The following is a 15,485-nucleotide window of genomic DNA, read 5'->3' as shown; positions in this document are numbered from 1 at the left end:
CAGTATTACCTCACATTCCAGGAAACATCAGCAACTCATCCCTCATTTCTTTAGCCAAGTCAGGCCACAGGCATTGCCTAATGCATTGGGTGCCACTTCTATTGTCTAACCCTCTATTAGAGCTTCATTTTGCATTTCCTGTCACAACTCTCTCTGCCCACTGTTAAATTGGCATTATACTAGTCATCTCCGATCTCTTTCCTCATTCAGGAATATCCTCTATGTTGCCCCTTACAGGTGGTCATCCAGACTTCTTGAATATTTTCATGACAAGGAGCTCACTCTTACTCAAGGCAGCCTATTCATTCCATCAGCAGAACAGCTATAACGGTTAAATACTTCCTCCTTCTACTAAACAAAAAATCTATTTCCTTTTAACTCCTACCCACTGGCTGCTGTCCTCTGAAATAGTATCTTTAACAGTTTAATTAGATGAAGACAATCTCTGCCCTCAAGGAGCTTACATTCTTAGTTGTTGGGTTTTTTTGGATGCTGGGTCTCCCTATCTCTCCCAGTATGTCTGAGCTCACTTCAGATTCATTTAGGAGCTTTGACCCAGTCAGTTTCCAACCCGGTCCTGTTTACCCAACCTTTGACATCTTGGTGGTTGACTCCCACCTCCCTCCACCTTTCCCCCCACCTGCCTTCCCATAACAACTTGTGAAGATACCTGATTGGCTTAGCTCACTGCAACTGAGAACTCCTGAGCTCAAGAGATCTTCAAGCCTCAACTTCTCTCTGGGCTAGCAGGATAGGCATGTGTCACCACCACTGGCTTTATATTCTTACAATATACAATATGCATGATCTGTCGCATAAATACACTTGTCTTGCACACATTTCAAAAGTCTGAAGACATCCTTCACATCTCCCCCGATCCCCAAGCTAAATGGACTCATTTCATCCAACTGGTCTTGAGAAAACCTGATTTTGATCCTCTTCTCCATCTTCACAGCTCTGTTGTGGACTGGCTCTTATTCGTCCTTTTTTTCTTTTAAGGCATAGTGTGCCTGAAACCAAACGCAGAGCCCCAGATGTGGTCTAACTAGGAAAGAATACAATGCCCCTCTTGTTCATGACAAGCTGGAGATTATTTTCTACTAAAGGAGAATTCATTTGGCAAATGAGATCTCTTTCTTTAAGGCAGCTAGATGTCATGGTGGATAGAGTGCTGGGCCTGAAGTCAGGAAGACTCATCATCCTGAATCCAAATCTGGCTGCAGACACTTACTAGCTCTGTGACCCTGGGCAAGTCACTTAACCCTGTTTACCTCAGTTTTCTCATCTGTAAAATGAGCTGGAGGAGGAAGTAGCAAGCTACTCCAGTATCTTTGCTAAGAAGACCCCAAATAAGGTCACAAAGAGTTGGACATGACTAAAAACAACAACCACTCCTTTCTTTAGGGTTCTCTTCCGGGGAGGAATAACATTCTGAGGAAATCATTATCCAATCAACTCCTCTTTGGTTAAGGACCCAAAATTCCCCAGTGATGGGGACCCAAGGTGGTTGAGTGGGTCTTCAAGGAGAACTTCTTGACATTTCCCTTTTGTTTATTTCCTGCTCTAGCAAGGAAAGCTAGAAGCTGGTTCTCCCATTGGCATGTTCAGAGATTCAGTAAGGTCACTGAATTCCAGAATTCCCTAGTTCCAGATTATCTGATCCAACTCTGTCATATTAATGAGACAGAGATAGGCGACATGAACTGCCTAACGTCACAAGTGTAGTTGTGACAAAGCCTAGACCATAGTCTAGGCTTAGGTCTCCTGACTTGTTATCTGATCTGTGGACAGTACAGATCTCATCCCTTACAGTATTCTTTCAGCTTGACTCCTATTAAAATTTTTTCTTATTTTATTGGAAGATTTTTTTTTCCAGAAGGTGACATGAGGTTTCTCCTACTACCACTCCAACTTCTTAACCTCCCACCATCTCCTTAGGGTCTTCCCTTTGGGAAAGGAGGCAATCTGGTGTATTAAATGGAATGGTGGACCTAAGAGCAGTCAATCAATAAACAATGACTTAGCTATTCTGACCAATATAATGAATGTTTATTAAATGCCTACTATGTGCCAGGCACTGTGCTTAGTGCTGAGGATACAAAGAGGCAAAAGACAGTCCCAGCTCTTAAGGAGCACATAGTCTATTGGAGGAACTCACAATCAGGAAATCAGAAAGATTTGGGTTTGAAACAGGCTTCAGACACTTGCTAGCTGTGTGACTCTGGTCAAGTCATTGAACCTCTCTGAGGCTCAGATTCATCTACAAAATGGGGAAAATTATGAATAACTCTTGCCTCCCAGGGTTGTTGGGAGAAACACATGAAATGATGCTTATTAAGTTCTTTGCAGACCTAAGAGCACTCTCTAAATGTTAGATGTTACTACCGGGGCCTCAGAAACAGGGAGGCCATACTGTTAGACATTCCTTTCTTCCCTGGGCATTCTCCATCTGTCTGCTTCTCCTGTTCTGTGGCTGCAGCTTAATCTGATGGAACAACCCTTTAAGTAGGTTTCTTAACCTTGTTAGTGTCATGAACGCCTTTGGCCATCTGATGAGGCCTATGATCCCTTTCTCAGAATAACATTTTAAAATGCATGATGAAATATAATACACAGAAGGACAAACTGAAATGCAGTTATCATATACATGTGTGTATGTATGTGTGTATAGAGCCATTTTTTTTCAGGTATTTGCAGAGGTTTGGGGGAGAACTCAAGCAAGTTTCTGCTTTTACTCCGCCATCTTTGTACGTGTGTATAGATATGCACATATATTGGTGCATGCATATATGTATATGTGTTTACACGTGTGTATATGTATACACACATGTATGTATATGTATACATGTGTATACATGCACATATACACACATAGATATATGTATATTCATAGGTCAGGGTAAGACCTCCTTTTTTAGAGCAAAAATGCCAAATGGGGTCACGAAGAGTCCGATATGACTGGAAATGACTGAACAACAACAACAAATGATCGATTGGTAATTAGTGCCATCAAGTTGCCCGGTATTGTGTCTTGGGAGTCAGAAGATCATAGATTTTGTACAGAAGCAGACTTTAGTCTCGTGTGAAGTAGATCATAGGATTCAGAGCTGAAATGTACTTTAAAAAACCATCTAGCCTAATGCCCTCATTTTACAGAGTAGGAACCTCAGGCTTAGTCAAGTGACTTCCCCCAGGTCACAGAATCATGGGATCAGAGGTTCATAGCTCTATAGTTAAAGGATCTCGGGGGCATATGGAAGAGAAAACTGAGGCACAGAGTGGTTAAATACTTTGTCTTAGGACACATAACTGGTCAGTAAAAGATCTGGCATTTGAATCTAGGTCCTTTGGTCTCAAATCCAATGCTCTTTCCTCCATACCACACTTGGCTGCTTCCCAGCTACAGTGGTTTTGGGGAAGACATATTCTTTTCTGGGTCTCAGTTTCTTCATTGTAGAACAAAGTGGTTGGTAGATGACCTTACAGATCTTTCCCACTTCTAAATATTGTGATCTCTGAATGCATAATTAACAAATACTTTATAAGCATCTTCTTTGTGCCTGACACTGTGCTAATAGACACGATGAGAGATATAAAGTAAGAAACATGGTGCCTGCTTTCAAGGATCCTATAATAGTCCATGAAACTATAAGAAAATAATACAGGAGAGTATCATTGAGGGCTAGACCCCATTATGCATGCAGCTATATGGATCAAGCAGTTGACTGGGAGTCAGGAGATATGGGTTTGACTGCTCCTTCACATACATATTAACTATTTCTTCACCTTTCAAAGCCTCAGCCTCCTCATATGTAAATTGAGGATAATTGTACTTCCCAGCCTACCTCACAGGGCTGTTGTAAAGAAAGAGTTTGGTGTGAGTTTTGATTTCTTATTTAAATTCAGAGTCTCTAGGAGCTGCTGCTAGGGCTTGGGATCACTCTGTGTTCTGTTCCCAGGAACAGCTGGAAGCTTGGATTCTAATGAGATGGGGCTAGGCTCCCCATTCTCTTACTATTTGGTTCATTAGCCACCCCCTCTAGATGATTTATTTATAGTTCATGTTATAACTCATATCCAGGATTTTCCCAAAAAGGAGAGCAGAAATGGTATTCGATGTACCGTATGAATCAGGTATGGGACAGGTATTTTATTCCTATACACAAAAGAAATGTTAAATGTGACCAAAAACAAAACACAGCTTATATTGGTAGAATGTCTTTAAACAGGATTTAATGACTTGACTTATAAGTTCTGTTACAATCTACTAGGATTCTGATCCATAAACCTTACCACATCATGAGGTAGTCTACAGGACTGCCGATCAGGCAATTTCCATTACATTTCAGCTCTGCCCTGCCCAAAACTCTCTTGGAATATGTTTGCTGATAAAATGTCAAGGCTTGGGTCAATTCTCTTGTCAATGTCTGTTCACTCCTTTGCAGAAGCTTCCTGAACTGCTGCCCAGCTGTGACCCAAGGGAACATAGGTCCTCAAGACCATTTGAACTCACAAAGTTGCCTCCAAGGCTAGAGCCTAGAACCAAACATACCACTACCCCAAGAATGATGCTAGGATGAATGAGATAATATTTGTCAAGTACTTTGCAAACCACAAAGTGTTACATAAATACTAGAAATTAATATTATCATCATCATTATTATTACTACTACTCTTGGGGGGAAGATGGTTTTACCCAACAGCACTAAAATCTAGATGTAAAATTATGAAATGACAGTCTTGAAAAATTGTGCAGGTTTAAAATTAGTTGCATTTGCATATAGACCATCCTTTTGGCAACAGCATGGAAATCAACACCCAGATGTCAAGAATAATTAGTTAAATTAGAAAACTACCTTGCCAGGTAGGCAAAGTCCCTCAGTTAACTCATCTATGAAATGGTTACATGACATCTAAGGTCTTTTCCAGCTCTGGATCTGTGACTCTGGCTGCTCAACAGAATTTTTCTTGTTTTTAGTATTATTTTCACGTCGTGAATTACCAAATTGATTTGAATGAAGAAATAAAGCACTTACTATGTGCAAAGGCCTGGAGATACAAACAGAAAACAAGATAGTCCCAGCTTTTAGGTAGCTCACTCAAACTGGGGAGACTGGAAGTCTTCAGCTGCAGGTCAGACAGAACAGTTACCTGGTCCTTCCAGTTTAGCAGCAAAGCAGATGATAATGTGTATCTTTTAATCTTTCTACCAATGACATCACATTTTAGTCTCTGATGCAGAGTCATTTCACGTTCTTTTCTGGGACTTTGGCACCTGGACTAGAAGCAGTTGCCAGGCTTTATCTCTCTGGGGATTGCTTCTCAGCACAATTCCTGAAGGCACAGGGCTGGGGGGCATAGGCATTCCCAGAGCTCTTAGATTCAGGTTTCTGGGCTATCTTCATTAGGGCATGGGTAGAGAGGATACAGGACCCAGCCTGGAGTCAGGTAGACTTATCTTCCTCAGTTCAAATCTGGTCTCAGACACTTCCTACCTGTGTAACCGTGGGCTAGTCTCTTCACTCTGTTTGCCTCAATTTCCTCATCTGTAAGATGAGCTGGAGGAAAAAATGGTGAGCCACTACAGTATCTTTGCAAGAAAACCCCAAATGAGGTCATGAAGAGTCAGACATGACTGAAATGACTGGGCAGAAAGGTCAAGGTCAAGGTGGTAGCTTGACCATCCCCACTGCTTCATTCACAGGCTGCCTCCATCATCTCCCTCAGGGTGCCTTACTTGCTCAGGATACTAAAATGACTAGTTACTGTTCTGTGTCTAATCTTTTTGTGTTTGTACTGTCAACAAAAATCATCTTATTTTAGACATTTCTCTGCCTTAAATAAATATGAACACATAACGGAAAACAGAATTATTCCCTGGGCAGAGGAGTGGTGGAAATAAAGAAAAAATTGTAAAAAAGGCTAAGAAAGGTGAAAAGAAAGCAGTGGGAAAAGAGAAAGACAATATTGAGTTAATTAAAGCATGGATTTAGAGGAAGAGGGCTGGAAGTGGGCACTGATGAAAAAGAAGAATAGAAGGAGATCTAGAAATGAGAAAGAGAGGGCCATGCTTTGGGATATTGGGGGCAGGGGTGCTGCCAGGAAGAACAATTTCCATTTGAAGTTGTATCTGGAGAACTAGTTAAAAATATGACTTTTTCTCAAGGAACAAGGGACTGAGAGAGATAGATTAGCTGGCTTGGGCACAGCAGAGGTTCTCCAAGTGTGGTCTAGGAATCCTTCAGGTCCCTAAGACCCTTTCAGGGGGTCCCTAAGTTCAAAACTACTTTCATAATAATGTGAAGATGTTTGAATTTCTAAAATGTTACAGAGATTTTAATTTTTAATATATTAAATATAGATATAAACCACACAAACAAAAACTTTTTGGAGGGTCCTTGAAAAGTTTTAAGAGTGTCAAGGGACTGTGAGATTAAAAAAAAGTTGGAGGAGAAGATATTTCTTAAGATGGCTAAAGCTGGATCCTATGATCAGGCTGTGGTTTTGTGATTTGTTAATTCCTGCAGAGTTTGTAACTCTAGAGATTCATCCCATTGGAGTAAAGCACTCTCTTGCTCCCTAAACAGTTGACTTTAATTTAAACAAGAACATTCTTTAATTCTTTGGATGGTGGCCACAGACCAACAGCAGAGACTTGTTTCTGAGGGTGCCTCCCTCTGGCATTTTATCATCTCTCCCCTCCCTCCTTCCAGCCTTTTCTTCCTTCCTGACTCATAGAGGGAAGGGTGGGAATAATTTAATTCAATCCATGTCAACAAAAATCAATTAACCTTCTATTCTATGCAAAGTACCATGTTGGCATAAAGGGCTTTGTTGTTCAGTTTGGTTCAGTCTGGTCTGACTCTTCATTCCTCTCTGGGCTCTAGCCTTTTCTACCATGATCCAGCAGGCTTCTCACCCTGGGAGATCATTCCACCATGAAGCCCCTTCTTCTGATTGCTTAGTTCCTCCCAGAATCTCCATCTTAGGGAAAGTGCCCAGGCCATCAATGCTTACTCTATTACTCTTTAGCTCCCACTCTTGACTCTCTGGACTTCATTCTCTTCTATTACCCAGCAATCTCATTACCCTGGAAGATCACTCCATTTTCCACCCCCCTCCAATTTTCCGTCTTCCTTTTATATCTGGTTCTTCCTCATTATAATGTAAACTCCTTGAGGACAGGGTCCTTTTTGCTTGTCCCAGCCCTTAGAAGAGTGTCTTCTAAGTAAGCAGTTAATAAACGTTGATTGACTTATCTCAGTCTATAACTCTTTATCGATATCCGTGTTCTCATTTTGCCGCCACTTATAGGCTCTCCTGTTTATGGAAATTTGTCCTTGCTTAGGGATATGATTTCATGATGCCTCTGTTGTGTCTGTGACATCAGAAAGGATTCATCATCTGCTCTTTCTTCCCTGCTCCTCCACAGTGCTAAAGCATAAACATATCTTCTGGCCCTTTGCAAAGATCCAAACCTTCCCTCAGTTCTCCGCTGGCACTACCTTTAACCATAAAAATAAAGATCAGTGGCTACCAATTTTTTTTATGTAAATGAGGGAAAAACCGAACAGTGAGTAACGGTGGGAACGAATTCATTTGTGTAAGAAGAAGCCAGTGGCTTGTGCTACCAGTATCAGAGTCAGCATTAGCAATTGGTCTCTTTAATTTCTTTCCCTTTAGAGATGGAAGGAGACATTAAACACTTGGAGAATTTGGGGAGTCAATGGGGCTGTTTCATTCCCTGGAACAGAGGGGGAGGGGAGGGAGATGTCTGCCTGAGCTTAGCGTTCTGTCATATCTACCATCACTCTTGGCTCTCTGTGGTTTCTCTGGTACTTTACATTCTCATCATTATCCAGAAAGAGGAGTCCTTCCATCTCAGAAGGAGCAGGCCCCCAGAAACTGGACACACAGTTTGGCTATGTCTGCCTGCAAGGCTCCAAGAATGAGCTTGCCTCTTCTGGCCCTTTCTCCCAGGATATTTCAAAACACAAAGTCCCATAAATTCAAATTGAATCATGTCTTCAGCTGGTGAACTCTGGGATAACACATGAGGGTTGTCCCTGCCATACAGGTTAAGCATTGGGTAGTTTTCTCTCCTTAAAGGTTGTCACTGGTACTTGATTGGCCCAGGTGGCTAAGGATTCAGGTTGTGGCTTCCTGGTTTCTTAAAGGCATAAAAAAGTCCACTCTAATGGCATCAAGGCCCTTCAGACTTGGTGGACATCCTAAGGCTGTGTGACTGAAGGGGGGCTGAATCTACCTGAGCTAAGTGCTACAGGATCCTTGTTGAGTAACCTTTCTGTATTAAAGTGAAATAGACTTAAGAAGCCAGTGCAGTCCTTCCTCCTACTTTGGTTCAAGGTGGAGAAAGTAAAAACACAACCACAATTCTCTCCCCCAACCTCCAACCTCTGCATAACCAAGGACAACCTTCTCATTTTTAGGTCCCTTAGCTATTCTCCCATCTCTTTCCTTTTCTCCTTTGCCTCATAGTACCTGGGCTCATAAATAAGATCCTTCATTCCGAACATCCCCACTCTCCCATACTGTTAACTCTTCTTTTGTTAACTGTTGAATGACCTGGAAGTGTCTCATTTTGTTCCAAGATGGAACCCAAACTAATAGTAGCTAACATTTTTATAAAACTTAGTATATGACAGGTACTGTGCTAAGTGAGCACTTTACCATTTTTATTTCATTTGACTCAAAAATCCTGGGAGGTAGTTGCTACTATTATTTCACATCTTACTGGTGAGAAAACTAAAGGAAACAGGGGTTAAGTGACTTGCCCAGTATCAAACAATTAGCAAGTCATTGAGGGTGGACTTGAACTTAGATCTTCCTGACTCCAGGCCAGGCACTCTATCCAAGTGTACCACCTATCTTAAGTCAAGCTCATCTCTTACAATACACCTGCGTCTCTTGTCTCTATAATGACACTCAAAAACAGGTATTGTAAATACACAAGATTTAGCATTCAAATGAGATTTATTGAAAAATATTCTGCAGTCAGCAGACATCTCAGAAGAACCAAAGATGGAAATGAGATACTTGGGTCCCAAAATCTACATGTGGATTGGGTAGATGGTAATGGTAACTCCAAGGATGGCTTCCCAGCTTTCTCTTTGTAAAGGAAAGTCTCATTTCTGATTCATGTTATGGATACCCCTGCCTTTTTGGGGGGTGGGGTATTCCAGGATGATCATTGGTAGGGACCAAGGTGTATTTGTTACCTTTCCTTTACAATCTTGATTGATGTTTTGGGATCTTAAAGTATTGTAGTTGGTTGAGGGGGAATCATGGGGTTGGAATGTCCCTCCTTTCCTCCCCTTCCAGTCTACTCAAGGGTGGCTAATAGTGTTGGGATAAATGAAGGATCTTATTTATGAGCCCAGGTGCTTTGAGGCAAAGGAGAAAAGGAAGGAGATAGAAGAATAGCTAAGGGACCTAAAATGGGGAGGCTGTCCCTGATTACACAGGGGTTGGAGGTTGGGGAAGAGAACTGTGGTTATGCTTGTACTCTTTCTACCTTGAATGTAGGAGGAAAGAGGAGGTGAAATGGATGGGGCAGCTAACTGGCACAGTGGGTAGAGTGCTGGGCCTGGAATAAGGAAGACTCATCTCCCTGAATTCAAATCTGGCCTCAGACACTTACAAACTGTGTGACCCTGGGCAAGTCACTTAACCCTGTTTGCCTCAGTTTCCTCATATGTCAAATGAGCTGGAGAAGGATGTGGCAAACCACTCCAGCATCTCTGCCAAGAAAACCCCAAATGGGGTAAAGAAGGGTCAGACACAAACGACTGAATAATTCCTATTAGCTGCACTGGCTTCTTTGACCTGAAAGAGCAACCTGGAAGTTCCCTCAGATTAGGAGCTGGGGTTGGAATTTGCCCTTAGCTGCTCAGGTAACTCAACTTTGCTCTCTGATTGCAAGCTTGAAATGCTTCCAGTAGACCCTTGTACTTGCTTCCTGTCATGAGGAGTCGCGAGGAATGAGCCCTGTTCTAAAATCCATGGGGCTAAAGATGCCCAGGAGGGACTAAAATCCCACCTCCTTCAGGTTGCCTTTCCCAATCCCTCTTAATTCCAGTGCCTTCCCTCTGTTAATTATTTCCTTTTTGTCTTATATATAGGATATATGACTATATATACAAACATATATAGACATATATATGCATATATATTCATGTGTATTTTTTTTTGTTTGCATATTGTCTCCTCCATTATATTGTAAGCCCCTTAACGTCAGGGATTGTCTCTTGCCTCTTTTTGTATTCCTATCACTTAGCATGGTGCCTGGCATAATAAACATCAATAAATCTCGATTGATTGATATAAGGGATTTAGGACATTAATGGATTAATGTCCCCATTAAAATTCCTTACAAGATATGACTAGTGTCTAGTGACTAGTCACCCATATCGTGTAAATATCTCATTTGATTCAAGTGTATGAATACTTATTGTGTCACTTTATTGCCTACACCATTACTAAGGCTATGGAGAATGGTGATAGAAGAACAAGATATATCCTATATGCTTTATATAGAATAAGATATCCATATCCTTTAGGAATATATGATCTGGGTGAAGGTGGCACAGTGGATGGAGTGCCAGACCTGAAGCCAGGAAGACTCATCTTCTTGAGTTCAAACCCAACCTTAGACACTTGCTTAGCTAGGTGACCCTGGGCAAGCCACTTCACCTTGTTTGCCTCAGTTTCCTCATCTGTAAAGTGAGCTGGAGAAGGAAATGGCAAACCACTCCAGTATCTTTGCCAAGAAAACCCTATATGGGGTCACAGAGCTGGACATGACTGAAAAATGACCCAACAATAATAAATGAAACAATTAGAAAACAGTATGAGAGAGGACATGATTGAGGGCTAGGTTGCACGGTACATGTCATAGGTTCTTTTTCTTTTTTTTAGGCAATTGGGGTTAAGTGACTTGCCCAGGGTCACACATCTAGTAAGTGCCAAGTGTTTGGTCTGAGGCTGGATTTGAACGCAAGTCATCCTGACTTCAGGGCCGGTGCTCTATCCACTGTGCCACCTAGCTGCCCCTATGTCATAGGTTTTTTAGGCAGTTCAGGGAAGAGGGATCACAGAGTCACAGAATTTGAGAGATGGAAGGGACCTTGATGGCCATCTGATCCGACTCATGTCTGAGGGGGAGCCCTACTATATAACATACCAGACAAATGATCATCTAGCCTCCACTCAAAGGGCAAACCCATCCCTTCTCCAGGCAGCCTCATCTGACTTTTGGACTTATGGGGAGGTGAAGGAATTAGTGAAGGGGAGAGAAGACAATGGTCATGCTCTGGGAAGAACCAGGATAGAAACATCATGGAAGCCAAGGGAAGACGGTGGCAAGAGGAATTCTTGCTATTCTTGCAAGGAAAATAATAATGATGATAAGCAATGATAAAATAATAAAGTGACATTTAGGAACATTTTAAGATTTAGAAAGGATTTTAAATACATTATTTACTGTAGAAAACCTGGCATTGGCTGGTATTCAAGACCATGATATGCCAGGATAGTGTCTGGCCAAGCGTGCCTCCGAAATGTCCCTATTCAAAAAGCTGCAGTGACTCCTGGTAACAGGATTTTTGATCCTATTTTGATGCACGATCAAATATAAGACCCTTCGTTTGGCTTCACAACCTGGCTCCTTCTTGCATTTCTTAGTTGTTTTCACATGTTATTCTACTACGTGACTCTGCCATTCAGAGATGCTAGCTTTCTTTCTGTCTCTCACACTAGACTCTCCACTCCATCATCTCCTGACTGCTTTTTCATCGGCCATCCCCCAAGCCTGGAATTCTCTCCCTCCTCACCTCTAGCTCCTGGCTTCCTTCAAGACTCAGCTCAAATCCTACCCTTGTGTAAGAGGTCTTTCCTGGTCCCTCCTCACCAACCCCACAATTGCTAGTGCATTCTCTTTGTGTGTATGGGGTGATCAGAAAAGACTAGCACCTTTTCAGGCCTGCTCATCCACCTTTGTTGTGTGCCTGTCACCCAACTCTCACCGTAGCATATGCAGAGCCCAGACCCCATCTTGGGTGATGAGCTAAACCAGGTTGAGGGGAAAGACAGACCTCAAACCTGTTGGTGATTTAGGGGGATGTCTATCTCAAGCATGTGGAATGGGCAGATGAGAACAATTTGTTCCAATGGACATGAAGGTGGCTGAAGTAGGCTCTCTGGAGTGCTTAGAGCTTGATCAGACATGGAAGACACCAATGTCAACCAGTTCATCCCAGGCTACCATCAGTCATCCTGACTTGTGTCTTGCCACTGGATTTTGATGACTCTGGAAGACAAAGGGAGGCTGACTACTTTGTGCAGCTCTGCCTCTCTTAAATCCAATTCGTTGGAGAGTCAACACATCTCCCATGATGTCATTGGTCCTCTTCAGAAATGAAGAATGAACAACAATAACCCTTCATTTGTACTGTGTATGTCTTGCATATACACAGTCATTTGTATGTTGTCTCCCCCTGTTAGAGGCAATTAGGTGGCAGAGTGGACAGAACACTGGGTCTGGAGTCAGGAAGGCCTCAGTTCACATCTGGCCTCAAGCATTTACTATGGGATCCTGGGCAAGGCACTTGACTGCCGTTTGCCTCTGTTTCCTTAGCTGTAAAACAGAGTTAATAATAGTACCTACTTCCAGGGTTATTATAAGAATCAAGTGAGATAATAATTATAAAGTGCTTAGCATGGTGCCTGTCATACAGTAAGTGCTATGTAAATGCTAATATTATTATTGTTAGTTCAAATCCAGCCTCAAACATTTACTGATTGTGTTCAATAACAGTTCAGTTATTTCAGTTGTGTTTGACTCTTCATGATCCCATTTGGTTTTTGGTTTTTTTTTTTTGGCAAAGATACTGGAGTGGTTTGCCATTTCCTTCTCCAGTTCATTTGACAGACAAGGAAACTGAAGCAAACAGGGTAAAGTGACCTGCCCAGGGTCACATAGCTAGTAAGTGTTTGAATTCAAGAAGATGAGTCTTCCTGACTCTAGGCAGGCACTCTATCCACCGTACCACCTAGATGTTCCTAATGGTGTGACCCTAGGCAAGTCACCTAATCTTGGCCTTAGTTTCCTCAGATGTAAAATAGAGATAATAATAGTACCTACCTCTCAGGATCAAATGAGCTATTTGTAATAAAAAAACCCCCAAACAAAACAATGTGCCTGATACATAGTAGTCACTATAAATGCTTATTCCCTCCTTCACCAACCTCGCATTAGAATGTGAGCTCTTTGAGGGACTGTGTTTTTGCCTTTTTTTGTATCCCTCCTTGTACTTGGCACAAGGAAAACATCTACTAAATGCTTGTTCACTGACTGATTGACGGACTGCCTGAGTGGCTGAACTTGCTTCCAGAACACTGTGGCTCAATCTTGTTGACCAAAGGTCGCTCCCTCTTCACTTCCACCTCCTAGACTTCCTCTGTTCTCCAAGACCCCTCCTTGCTCTCCTCCCCCACCTCTACTGTCAGGACTTTCCATGCCTTTATTGTTTTTGATCCCCTATTATTATTTCTATATATACTTACATGTGTGTATGTTGCCCTTTCCCTTAGAATGTAAGCTTCTTGGGAGCAGGAATTTCTCCCTCTTTGTATTTGTATTTTCATTGTCTAATTCAGAGCGTGGTACACAGATGGTGCTTAATAAATGTTTGATGATTGGTGGATAGGTGGCAGTTGCCAGTTCTATAGCTGTAGTCATCTTCATAATGGGCCTTGGAAGGTTGTAGAGTGTTTTTGACATAGTCAAGTGCCCTGGAAATTCTTAGGTTTTTATACCAAGGGAGGTGACATTTCAGTAGGCCTTTCTTTGGCACGTCCATTGTATTTGTGTTGGGGCTGCCTTCCTTCTTCCTTGTAACTATCTTGTACCCTGGTGGGGCATCTCCAGTCATCCTGATCTCTATCTGGACCCAGATGGCTCCGGAGGAGAAAGTGACCTTGTACAACCCTCCCTCACTTACATCCAATCCGCTCTCATGTCATGGCATCGCCTTCCTGACGTCATGGTCCTCTTCGAGAACAAAGGGCAAACAACATCAACAACTTGTCCCCTGACCCTGACCTCGTGTGGGATCTGTGTGCTCCTCCTGGGGCTCAGTTTGACCTACAGGTCCTGTGGGTCTGTCTTATCTGTGCATCTTGGGAGATGCGTGGCTCTCTTTGGAACTCTGGGAAATATTTCCCACAGCTAAGCTTGCAATCTTATATTTTCACCAGAGCAAATCATACCAGAAGGCTAAGGATAACACTGCATTACAAGGGGATGTTCCGCATACTTAGTTTGCTGAAGTGTCACCTGTCCTAAGAGGTGGCAGAAACCCCCTAAAGCCAACAGATGCAAATGGAAGTATTATTCTCAGTTTCCTTGGTTGTTGGTGAAAACTAGATGAATCTCCCTCTTTTTAGGTCCATTTTAGAAGGTAAAATAAAGACCTTGAGGCAGAGGAAGCTGCTGCCCAAATATCTCGCTTTTAATCTCAGAAACCCCAAGACAGACAGACACAGAGTGAATGACCTCTGTTGATGGCCTGTGGGACGGGATCTTACTTAGGGGAAATTACAAAGGAAGTAGAGACAAAGTCATCACCAGGGGCAAAGTGTAATAAAAGATGATTGCCTAACACAGTCATGAACCCAGAAATTCCCTGCACAGGTTTCAGCCTCTCTATAGCCAGCTCACTATAGAAACATTACCCTTGTAAGAAAGAGAAATAGTTATAGCTGAAACCATTTATTTTCCGGACACCAAGCAAACTTGACCAATTATTTGGAAAGCTGCCAGGCCCTCCTTCATACTTTCCCTCGGGTGTGAGGGCCATTGTTTCTTCTCTTGCACACCATAAAGGGAAGCAGGCTCATTCCTTTCCTCACGTACCACTTATCTAATAAAAGAACTGAACACGGGATGTGCCTGGTCAACTGTGGGGAGTTAGAACAGGTCTGAGGTTTTAGGTTCTGCACTTCGGTGGGCCAGTCACACAAAAGAAGGGTCTTTTGTAGCTTAAGAATGTATCCTTAGCTCTGGTCAGCCACCTTACAAGGAAAGGCTGGGGAAAGAATGTGGATAACTTTATATGACCTAGCAAGCCTGAAAATCCATATTCTATTTTTTAAAGTATTTACATTTTCCACAAATGCATGTAAAACAATTTTTAAAATTGTTTTTAAATTTTTGAGTTCCAAATTCTCTTCTTCCCTCCCTGCCTTCCTGTCCTACAAACAATTTGACCTAGGTTATACATGTGTAGTCATGCAAAATATCTTTCCTTATTAGTCATGTTATAAAAGAAAACACAGTTTAGAAAAAAACTCAAGAAAAATAAAGAAAGTGAAATAAATTACATTTTGTTCTGTATTCAGACATCATTAGTTCTTTGTCTGGGGATGGATAGCACTTAGATCATTTTATTGCTATGAATAGCCAA

This window comes from Phascolarctos cinereus, unplaced genomic scaffold (assembly GCF_003287225.1).
Source record: "Phascolarctos cinereus isolate Bilbo 61053 unplaced genomic scaffold, phaCin_HiC Scaffold_2;HRSCAF=192, whole genome shotgun sequence".
Lineage (NCBI taxonomy): Eukaryota > Metazoa > Chordata > Mammalia > Diprotodontia > Phascolarctidae > Phascolarctos > Phascolarctos cinereus.
The sequence above is the reverse complement of the archived record's forward strand: the minus strand, read 5'-3'. Positions refer to the sequence as shown.